This window comes from Lactuca serriola, chromosome 9, assembly GCF_051521515.1.
Source record: "Lactuca serriola cultivar US96UC23 chromosome 9, Lser_US96UC23_V15, whole genome shotgun sequence".
NCBI lineage: Eukaryota > Viridiplantae > Streptophyta > Magnoliopsida > Asterales > Asteraceae > Lactuca > Lactuca serriola.
Window position 1 is genome coordinate 13,268,620 of NC_136416.1, and position 11,912 is coordinate 13,280,531.

The following is an 11,912-nucleotide window of genomic DNA, read 5'->3' on the forward strand; positions in this document are numbered from 1 at the left end:
AACTTTTATGATTGCCTAAGTTAACAACATAGCTGTTAGTTTTTTTTAATGACAATTTTTCCTTTGAATCAAAACTAAAAAACATATCACATAACAATAAAATATATATATATATATATATATATATATATATATATATATATATATATATATATATATATATATATATATTACTTAAGTTTAGAGTATATTACATTTTTGGTCCTTAAGTATACTTGATTTTTTTTCAGAAGGTTCTGAGGGGCGTTTTGGTATTTCAGGGTCAAATGCTGACTCTAGTTGAGTACACACTTCTATTATACCGTGCATTCTTACTTGCCCATGTATGGTACTGATTCTTTTTGAACAAAGAATACGGGAGCCTATTTTCATCTTTCACAACATGCTTATATTTAACTTTAAAGCTCACATCAATTGTTGAGAAGATATATTTCTTATTCTTATTTTGTTACTACTGGAGACATAAGAAAACTTTCTAATGAGGGCGTTCATGTCTTTTGTACAACCCGTCAGTTATATTATGCCATTGCATCTCTTGTCTTGTCTATTGATTTTTCACAAATGTATACATACATATGTAACATCATAATTTCATTATATATAACATCCAATTTTAACATTGAGTTTACTATTTTCGAAAATAGGATCATAGTTACTGATTAAAAAGATGGAACCAAGAACCAAACACAACATCAAAAAAAAAACCAACATTATACATCCAAATTATAAGTATTCAACAAAGAACAATATGAATGAGTAAAAACATTTAAATTCGAAAACAATATCAAACTTACAGATTAAAATGATTTAAGGAAGAAGTACATACATTTATTCGACTAATCAGACTGATCGAAAGGTTGAAGTTTTTTTGCATTTGTTTTCTGCGAAGGAATTATGACATAATGTTTGTGTAAATCGATTATTAAAAAGGTTTGAAATATATATACAAGTCAATATGATGAAAATTAGCAGGTAATCAATTGAAATCTCATTTAAACTTAAATAGAAGATATTTATGCTTGAAAGTGTATTGGTTCATAATAATATCCGAAACTTTTGAAATTTGAAATTAATAGTTTCCGAGATTTCAACATATAATATATTTGGAAAACAATTTTGAATGGAAATAGAGCCTAAATTTAAGGTTTACATTAATAAGGAACCAATTTTATAGTTTTAAGTTTAGAAATAATTCAAGTATCATTTTTATTCAATTCCTACATATAATTTCCTAATATAACGGGTTGACTTCTTGTTTGATCAATGTGACGTAAGCAAATTGATCTAAGGGTGTAAAACCTATAAAGAAAACATAATCAACGACCCATATTGTTTTAGATGATGTCATAAAGTTTCTCTTTTAATAGTATTTAGAGATGACCTTGTTTGTCACATATAAGTACCTTCAAACATTTTTTACCTGTGACACGGAAAATAACTATATATAGCCAACCATGCGTGAAAATGGGTCTACACAAGTATAATCCAACATTTAACAATGTACTTTCAAAATACATTGTTATTTTATGGCTATATTGCGAAATATAACTTTTTATTTCAAAAAATAGCAACTTATTTATGTTCCTTCAAAATGAATCACATAAAACCCCCCACAATATTAAATATAAAGAAATTATAACCAATAAATCAGCAACGAAGCTAATCATCTCCCTCCACTTCATCTTTAATATCAAATCTTTTTTTCCTTAATCTAAGTTATTGTCACTGTCATCGACAATGTTAAGATTCATTGATGGCTTCTTTTTTATTTTAGGGATAATATAACAGAAATTATTTATCAGGTCCATCATTTATGTTTATATCTTTGTTTTTTTTTTTTGATTTTGATATGCCTTCTTCGGTTTACCACCATCTTTTTTTTCAGGCTCCTTTTTTGATGAAATAACATTTTTTTTTGTGAAATTCTTTCTACGGTTTTGAGTATGTGCAGGTATGTTGATTTTTTTTGAAGTAAAGAAAGTAGGGTTTTTATTCGATGTTGGTTCCTATGTTTGGTTCTTATTTTTTGTGATTTCTCATAATCCATTGCGTTTTATTTTCCATCTTTATCTACAATCTTTATGTATAGAACACTTTATCCATATAGTCATTCACTATAGAGTTTAATGAAGGAAAAAAGAAACACCCCTTTAGTTTTATTTACTTTGCAAATTATGGAGCCTCCATGCAAAGCTTACAACATAATAAAAAAAAACAAAAAACCCTTATGAGGTAAATGCCAATTACGATTCTACCTCTTTTCCTCTTGTAACAATTATCTCACTTCAAAACATCTACTTTTGTGTTTCAGCATATTATTGATAGCATGAAAGATCCAAGCATTGTTGCATTTTGGTTAATCACAATGCCTCAAATTATGGAAGGATTTAAATATGGTGATGAGGTCAAGCAAAAAATATGGTGGTAATACAAGGTTCTTCTATTTCTTATTTATTTACTTATTTTTTAATTCAACTTTATTACGAAATTAAATAGCTTCTTTTATTGATATTAGTGTTTCTTATTTAGAAAAATATGTGATATGATCAACTTCGTGATGCTATAGCAATGAGAAAACTTGGATGAGCAGGAAGTGAGATAAATTTATAATTTATTAACTTCAATGAGAAATTAATTAATTACAATGTTGTTATTGAATTTGAAGTACAACAGGGATTATATCAATGGATCCTAAACGTGCAAGCTCAATCTACAACCATGACCTCAAAACGAGGGGGGGGGGGGGGATCAGTTTAAACAAAAGTTTTTTCATTTATGTTTAGTGATTTACATATTTGGTCCCTGTGTTTAGTTGATTTTTTTGGTTTTGGTCCCTAAAAGAATCAGGTTGTAGTTTTTGGACCTTGTTTCACTGTTTCATAAAACTTTTATGATTGCCTAAGTTAACAACCTAGCTATTAGGTTTTTTTTTAAATCACCATTTTGCCTTTGAACCAAAACTAAAAAACATATAACATAACAACAAAATTTGTATTTTTCTTTTTTTTTTACTTAAGTTTAGAGTAGATTACATGTTGGTCCTTGAGTATACCTGATTTTTTTCCAGAAGGTTCCGAGGGGCGTTTTTGGTATTTCAGGGTCAAATGGTGACTCTAGTTGAGTGCACACTTCTATTATACCGTGCATTCTTACCTGCCCATGTATGATACCGATTCTTTTTGAAAAAAGAATACGGGAGCCTATTTTCATCTTTCACAATATGCTTATATTTAATTTTAAAGCTCACATCAATTGTTGAGAAGATATATTTCTTATTCTTATTTTGTTACTAACGGAGACATAAAAAACTTTTTAATGAGGGCGTTCATGTCTTTTGTACAACCCGTCTGTTATATTATGTCATGTAATCTCTTGTTTTGTCTATTGATTTTTTACAAAGGTATACACACACATGTAACATCATAATTTCATTATATATAACATCCAATTTTAACATTGAGTTTACTGTTTTCGAAAATAGGATCATAGTTACCGATTAAAAAATGGAACCAAGAACCGAACACAACATCAAAAAAAAAATTCAAAAATAACATTATACATCCAAATTATAAGTATTCAACAAAGAACCATACGAATGAGTAAAAACATATAATTTCGAAAACAATATCAAACTTATAGATTAAAATGATTTAAGGAAGAAATACATACATTTATTCGACTAATCAGACTGATAGGAAGGCTGGAGTTTTTTTGCATTTGTTTTCTACGTGGGAATTATGACATAATGTTTGTGTAAATCGATTATTAAAAAGGTTTGAAATATATATACAAGTCAATATGATGAAAATTAGCAGATAATCAATTGAAATCTCATTTAAACTTAAAATAGAAGATATCATGCTTGAAAAGTGTATTGATTCAAAAAAATATCCGAAACTTTTGAAATTTGAAATTAATAGTTTCCGAGATTTCAACATATAATGTATTTGGAAAGCAATTTTGAATGGAAATAGAGCCTAAATTTAAGGTTTACATTAATAAGGAACCAATTTTGTGGTTGTAAGTTTGGAAAGAACTCAAGTATCATTTTCATTCAATTCCTACATTTAATTTCCTAATATAACGGATTGACTTCTTGTTTGATCAAAGTGACGTAAGCAAATTGATCTAAGGGTGTAAAACTTATAAAGAAAACACCATCAACGGTCCAGATTGTTTTAGATGATGTCATAAGGTTTATCTTTTAATAATATTTAGAGATTTGTTTTCTACGTGGGAATTATGACATAATGTTTGTGTAAATCGATTATTGAAAAGGTTTGAAATATATATACAAGTCATATGATGAAAATTAGCAGTTAATCAATTGAAATCTCATTTAAACTTAAAATAGAAGATATCATGCTTGAAAGTGTATTGGTTCATAAAAATATCCGAAACTTTTGAAATTTGAAATTAATAGTTTCCGAGATTTCAACATATAATATAATTTGGAAAACAATTTTGAATGAAATAGAGCCTAAATTTAAGGTTTACATTAATAAGGAACCAATTTTGTAGTTGTAAGTTTGGAAAGAATTCAAGTATCATTTTCATTCAATTCCTACATTTAATTTTCTAATATAACGGATTGACTTCTTGTTTGATCAAGGTGACGTAAGCAAATTTATCTAAGGGTGTAAAACCTATAAAGAAAACACAATCAACGGTCCAGATTGTTTTAGATGATGTCATAAGGTTTCTCTTTTAATAATATTTAAAGATAATCGAATACATAACATTTGTTTTATTTAGATAAACAGCAATTACATATCCAAAATTATAAAACCGATTAAATTGATATATTAAATATAATATTTATCAAGTAAGAAAATCCAACAATTGACTCTGTGGCCCAATGGATAAGGCGCTGGTCTACGGAACCAGAGATTCTGGGTTCGATCCCCAGCAGAGTCGATTTTTCTTTTTGTGGGTTTTTTTGGACCTATTTGTAATGTTATTTTGTAAGGGTCTCTTTGAATATTTTAATTCTAAAAACAACTTCATCGATATTGTAAAATATTATTTTTGTGATGTTTTGTTTGTGTTTTGGAAAGTAAAAATCCGAAACTAATGCAATGCTCTCTAAATATTTGTTTTTTAATTATAAAAACAATTCCTACCGACCATACTACAAAATATTATTTTCTTGTTTAAAAAATCTGTCATTATATTGCAAAAAATAGTGTTGATGAATAATTAGCACAAATCAACTTTGATTTACACTATTTAATGTATATAAAAATGGAAAATATGGTTTATACATAAATTCTAAATATTTAACATAAAACCCGGAAATTATTGTACACATAATATTAAAAAGATGATTATGAGTTTTAGAATTAGTCCAATATTAAATATGAAGATATGTTAATTGTATTTGTAACAAGTTTTTATGACAGAATATTATTTGAAATTATGTGATAGTTAATTACATATTAAAAAAAGAGTTATACTTTAAAGAATTGTATAATAATAAAAATACTATGTTATTTTAAAATTAAAATATTAAATATATTTTGTTTGATATGGTGATAACGCCTTCTAATATCCTCCTCATGCCAGCATAAACCACCACATGCATAATCGATATACTTACCATTGTGAAGAAGAGAAGAGAAAGAAAAGAAAGAAGAAGATGGTTGCAAGAAATAATGAACCATGTTCTCAAATGTGGTGGTGACCACATGCCACGACACCACGACACACACACGATGATGTATGCGGTCGTAATGGTCTGCCACCGTTGCAACAATACCCCATCTTGAAGAGTATTTTGAATAGCCTAAGGAATTATCAATTTTATATGTTTTAGGGGTTAAGTATGGAAACGACCTTTATGGAGATTCAATGTTATAAAACATCTATCAAACATTTGCTAATAGATAAGCATTATTTATAGGGTCACGTGAGTAAATGATTGGATTCAACAACCTAATTATACCACCACCAACTGCTAACTCCACCCTCGTCCACCATCATACTCTTCTGTTTACATGCACAAATCAGCCATCAATCAACATCATTACATATCCTTTATCACCACCGAACCAACATCAAAGGCAACCCGATACCATCGCCTTTCTCCCCTGTTCACGCACCTAACATCACCCTCTCTTAGCCTTCATTTGACAAACTTTAACCACCACTTCTCAACCATCACCCCACCTTTATCGATCATCAAACACCTCCATAAACCACCACACAGTAGCCTTCATCACTAAGTGCACAACCCACATCTGCAATTTAAAAAAAAAAGGAAATAAGGAAGAGTATGCAATCGATTTAGAAGGGTAAAGTGGGAGAAAATTTGTGATACTAGCCACATTGAAAGCAAATAAGATCCCAATGGTGCAGTGAGTTCAACCAATAGCAAATGGAGCTTTTGTATTAAGCTTGGACATAGATTTTGGTGGATGCATGAAGCTAATTCGACAAATTACCTCTGATTACTGATTTACCTTATGAATTCATTCCACGAAGACGGAGAACTCGTTGATGGCTTTTGAATCTTCAGGGCTGGAGAAATCAGCTCTATGGATAGGTAGAGTCATCACCATCTTGATTGCATCAGTTTATGTCACACCCCCAAACCAGAACGGCGGAAACGTTCAGGGGCGGAGGACGTCATATTCAGTATCATAACAGTTCATAGAAAGGAAAGTACACACCACCATATATATATAAAGGTTTTAAAAATGTTTACATCATTGTATTCATTACATGCTAAAAAAGATAAATGCATAAACATCGTTTTAAAAGAAGTAATTAACGCCAGCGCGTTAATCCCCAAAAGTTGATTTCCAAACCTGCTTAGCGGTTCCCTGAGAATACAAGTTATTTCAAAGAGAAAGTGTCAACAATTAAGTTGGTGAATTCATAAATGGTTTAGAAAGTTTGTATGCCATTCCAAATTGAGTGTATGTTTTCCAAGAAAATCCCTTATTTTCTTATAAAAGTGTGAAATGCATGAGAATATATGTATTGAATAATATAGATAGTTGAATCAAGAAAATCCCTTATTTTCCTATTAGTTGTTTGTTTTGTATACAGGGAAAATCCCATATTTTCCTAAAGTAATAGTTAGCCTAATGTCCCAGACTAAAAACCGAAAGCAAAAGACATGCTTTAGAAGGTTGAAGCATAGATTTATATAATAAAACCTATTAGAAGATTTCAGTTTGTTAGATGAAGAATAGTTTTAATAACTACTCATTCTTCAATCAGAAGTACTATAATAATTGTATATCCGATGAGTTTTATAACCATACTAAACATAATATGTCTGTAGCGACGTTCTTTAGGCGTCGTAGCGTTATGACAAACTGTCACCCCAAAGGACGGACTGTAGCTAACAGTCAGGGCGCGGGATCATGACTTCCCGTATAGATCTATACACATTTGACACGTTCTCCGAACGGGAGACTCTGGTTATAGACAGGACTTGTAGCGATACCTTCTAGCAAAAGGCAGTATTTGAAGATGTACTTGTCTCACGGATTCTCAACTAAGTCTGTATTAAAGTAATAGTTTTGTATGCAAAGATTATCCTTTTTCACAAAGTTTTGACAATGCATAAATCATAAGTTTTTAAAATGTATTAAAACGATTTAGCAACGAAGGATACTTTGGAATTACTAAATACTTTGTATAAATCTAGTGCATGCAAAGTATGACAAGAGTTTTCACATAGTAGTAGTGAATCACAAGTGATTCATCTGATAAAAAAAGCACAGTGAAACTTTATGAAATACACGATAATAACCGTATGTTTACTTGTATTCCCCCCCCCCCCCTAAAAGAGTATAAAAAGCATTTAAAACGTATTTACAGTGTGTTTGTAGGGGTATGAACTCACCTGAAGGTTTGAAGAAAGCGAGATGGAAACCGGGCAGAATTTCGTCTCGGGAAACGGATTTTTCTCGGGATTCTCGGGAATCTCGGGAGTAAAAACGATCTTCGGGACTTGGGCAAAATGACCAGGGCTTCGGGTTAGCACGGGCATGGAAAACGAGGCAAAACGCAAGAAAAACGAGAGGAAATGAGCAGGTTTTCCCGGAACCCTCGCATCCCTTTTATAGGGGCTGAGAGGCCTCGATACGCGGGGCGTACCCGTGCGTCATGCATGACTGAGTCCTCGACTGCCCCGGAGTTCGGATGGGACGGGTTGTAGCTCGCATAGGGGGCGACGTGGACGAACCGGGGCCTTGGATTTGAGTACGCGGGGCGTACGAGGGTACGCAGGGCGTACTTCAGCCTTATCTGCTGACTCCTCTTCGGATATTACCAAGAGTTTATAATTAAATTTATATTTATTTCAATTAATAAACTTCTAAAATTCATATCTTCTTCATACGAATTCCGTTTTCGATGGTCTTTATATCCACGCGTAGGTGAGACTACGCTCTACAACTTTCGTTTAGATTCCGTCGGCAAATTTTAAAATTATTTTTATTATTTATTTTTAAAAGGTCGTGTTTAAGGAATTTCTTTAGAAATTCATAACTTCTTTATCTGACGTCGGTTTTTGCCAGAGTTTTTACCGCTGAATTACCATTGTCGAGACCTTCGATTTTCGTTTAGGTCATTCCGGCCAAAAGTCGCTCGATCACCGATTCGAGTTTTTAGCTGCCTGCTGCTAGCCGAAACTTGGAAAAATCATAACTTCAATATACGAAGTCGGATTTGGACGTTCTTTTTACGTACGATCACGGTTTAAAGACATCTATCACAATATGTAATTAAATAGAAACTTTTTGGACGTTTTTATTTTCGAAGTAAATTTCATTATCACAAAAGCGGTTACAATAATTGACTTTTTAGGTCATTACATAGAGTCGAAATATCGGGTTGTCACATCATCCCCCCGTTAGAGGGAATTTCGTCCCGAAATTAAATACAAAAGAAAAGTTTTAGGGGATGAGGAAAAGATGCGGATACTTCTGAGCATCTGATCTTCTTGTTCCCATGTGAATTCAGGTCCTCGCTTAACGTTCCAGCGAACCTTTACTATTGGTATTCGACTCTGCTTAGTTCGTTTAGTTTCCCTATCCATGATCTCGACGGGTTCTTCCACAAAGTTAAGATTTTCGTTTAGTTCGATTTCATCGAGTGGAATTACAAGTGTTTCGTCGGACAAATACTTTTTCAGGTTCGATACGTGGAATACTGGATGTACTTTGTTAAGCTCGATTGGAAGTCGGAGTTTGTAGGCCACTGGACCAACTCTTGAAATGATTTCGAAGGGTCCAATGTACCTAGGATTTAGCTTCCCACGTTTTCCAAAGTGTATCATGCCCTTCCAGGGTGAGACCTTTAGTAGTACACGGTCGCCAATCTGAAATTCCAAGGGTTTACGTCTTTTGTCGGCATAGCTCTTTTGCCTATCCCTTGAGGATTTCAGTCGTTCTCGTATTTGCACGATCTTTTCAGTCGTTTCTCTGATGATCTCTAGACCAGTGAGGGTGCTATCAGGGACTAGACCTTTTTCCAATTGCGTGTCGCCCACTTCTGTCCAGTACAGAGGTGATCTGCACTTACGGTCGTAAAGGGCTTCAAATGGAGCAGTCTTGATACTAGTATGATAACTATTGTTATAAGAGAACTCGACCAAAGGTAAGTGAACATCCCACGCTTTACCAAAGTCGATTACACATGCTCGCAACATGTCTTCCAAGGTTTGGATTGTTCTCTCACTCTGTCCATCAGTTTGTGGGTGGTATGCTGTACTCATATCCAACCTTGTTCCCATGGATTTTTGCAATGATTGCCAGAATCTGGAAGTGAATATGTTGTCTCTATCTGAGATGATGGACATCGGCACTCCATGAAGTCGTACGATCTCCCGGATGTAGGTTCTTGATAGTTTTTCCATCTTATCAATTTCCTTGATCGGTAAAAAATGAGCGGACTTGGTTAGTCTGTCGACGATCACCCAAATAGTATCTTGGCCACCCTGAGTTTTGCGCAGTTTCGTTATAAAGTCCATGGAAATCTGCTCCCATTTCCACTCAGGTATCTCAGGTTGTTGGAGTAGACCTAAGGGTTTCTGGTGTTCTATTTTTATCTTGGCGCAAGTCAAACACTTGCTCACATAGGTAGCAATCTCCGCTTTCATGTTTGGCCACCAGTAGAGTTGCTTGAGATCTAGATACATCTTGTCTGACCCTGGGTGTACGGAGTATGGAGTCTTGTATGCCTCGCTCATAACTACCTCTCTGAATCCACCAAACTTGGGTGTCCAGATTCGGTTCATGAGGTAGCGTGCTCCGTCACTCTTGATTTCTAAGTTCTTGTCCATTCCCCTAAGGGTCTCACCTGTCACGTTTTCGGGTTTCAAGGCCTCTATTTGAGCTTCCTTGACTTGTGCTGACAGGTGTGAATGGATCGACATGACTAATGACTTCACTCTTCGTCCAGAGTACTCCTTACGACTAAGGGCATCGGCCACGACGTTTGCCTTTCCCGGATGATAGCGAATCTCACATTTGTAGTCGTTGAGCAATTCGACCCAACGTCGCTGTCTCATGTTTAACTCCTTCTGGTCGAAGATGTGTTGAGGCTCTTGTGGTCTGTAAAGATAGTGCACTTGGTACCGTATAGGTAGTGCCTCCAGATTTTAAGAGCGAAGACCACCACTCCAAGTTCTAAGTCATGAGTGGTGTAATTGACCTCATGCGTTTTCAGTTGTCGTGAGGCATATGCAATAACCTTTCCCCTCTGCATTAGCACACAACCCAGCCCTTGCTTCGAAGCGTCGCAATACACCACAAAATCTTCGGTCCCCTCTAGAAGAGAAAGGATGGGTGCACTGCAAAAGGCCTGTTTCAAAGTCTGAAATGCAGCATCTTACTTTTCTCCCCAGTTGTAGGTCACACCTTTCTGGGTTAAAGCGGTAAGAGGCTTTGCGATGCTGGAGAAATTCTGAATGAACCTTCGATAATAACCAACAAGACCTAGAAATTGGCGAATCTCTGTTGGAGTAGTTGGTGCAGACCAGTTCTTGATAGCCTTGATTTTTTATGGGTCCACGTGGATTCCTTCCTTGCTGACTACGTGACCGAGGAAGTCCACCTTTCTAATCCAAAACTCACATTTTGAGAATTTTGCATAAAGTCTCTCAGTCCGTAACGTCTCTAAGACTTGTCTCAGATGTTGACTATGCTCTACTTTATTCTTTGAATAAATCTCTATGAATACTATCACAAATTTATCCAATAATGGAAGACATACCCGATTCATTAGATCCATGAATACGGCCGGGGCATTGGTTAGTCCGAACGGCATCACTACGAACTCGTAATGTCCGTATCTCGTTCGGAAGGCCGTCTTGGGAACATCACTCTCCAGGACTCGCAGCTGGTGATATCCCGACCTCAGATCGATCTTGGAGAAGTAGTTGGCTCCTTGGAGTTGGTCGAATAAGTCGTCGATTCGGGGTAGGGGGTATCGGTTCTTGATGGTAAGTTTGTTGAGTTCTCGGTAGTCGATGCACATCCTGAATGATCCATCCTTCTTTTTCACGAACAACACGGGTGCTCCCCATGGCGAGAAGCTCGGCCTGATGAATCCTTTTCCAAGTACATCATTTAGTTGGCTGGATAGCTCCTGCATCTCTGTCAGGGCTAATCGATAGGGCGCTTTGGCTACTGGGGTAGCCCCGGGAACCAGATCGATTCTGAACTCGACTTGTCTCGCGGGTGGTATTCCTGGAAGGTCCTCGGTAAAAACGTCGGGAAAATTGCAAACGTCGGGCACATTCTTGACGTCCTGGACTTCGCGTTTCACATCTACAACATGTGCCAAAAACGCGTGGCACTCCTTGCATAGTCACTTTTGAGCTTGGATACTTGAGATGATATGAAGAGTGGTACTAGGTTTGTCGCCCAAGACAAGGAAAGTTTCGCCGGTTG

General features: G+C 34.9%; 1 non-coding gene across 1 annotated transcript; it reads left to right on the plus strand.

Annotated features, from left to right (window-relative positions):
- Positions 1 to 4,844: 4,844 nt before the first annotated feature.
- On the plus strand, positions 4,845 to 4,917 carry TRNAR-ACG (transfer RNA arginine (anticodon ACG)). Its single transcript has one exon. It is a non-coding gene; the product is annotated as a tRNA-Arg (tRNA).
- Positions 4,918 to 11,912: the final 6,995 nt, after the last annotated feature.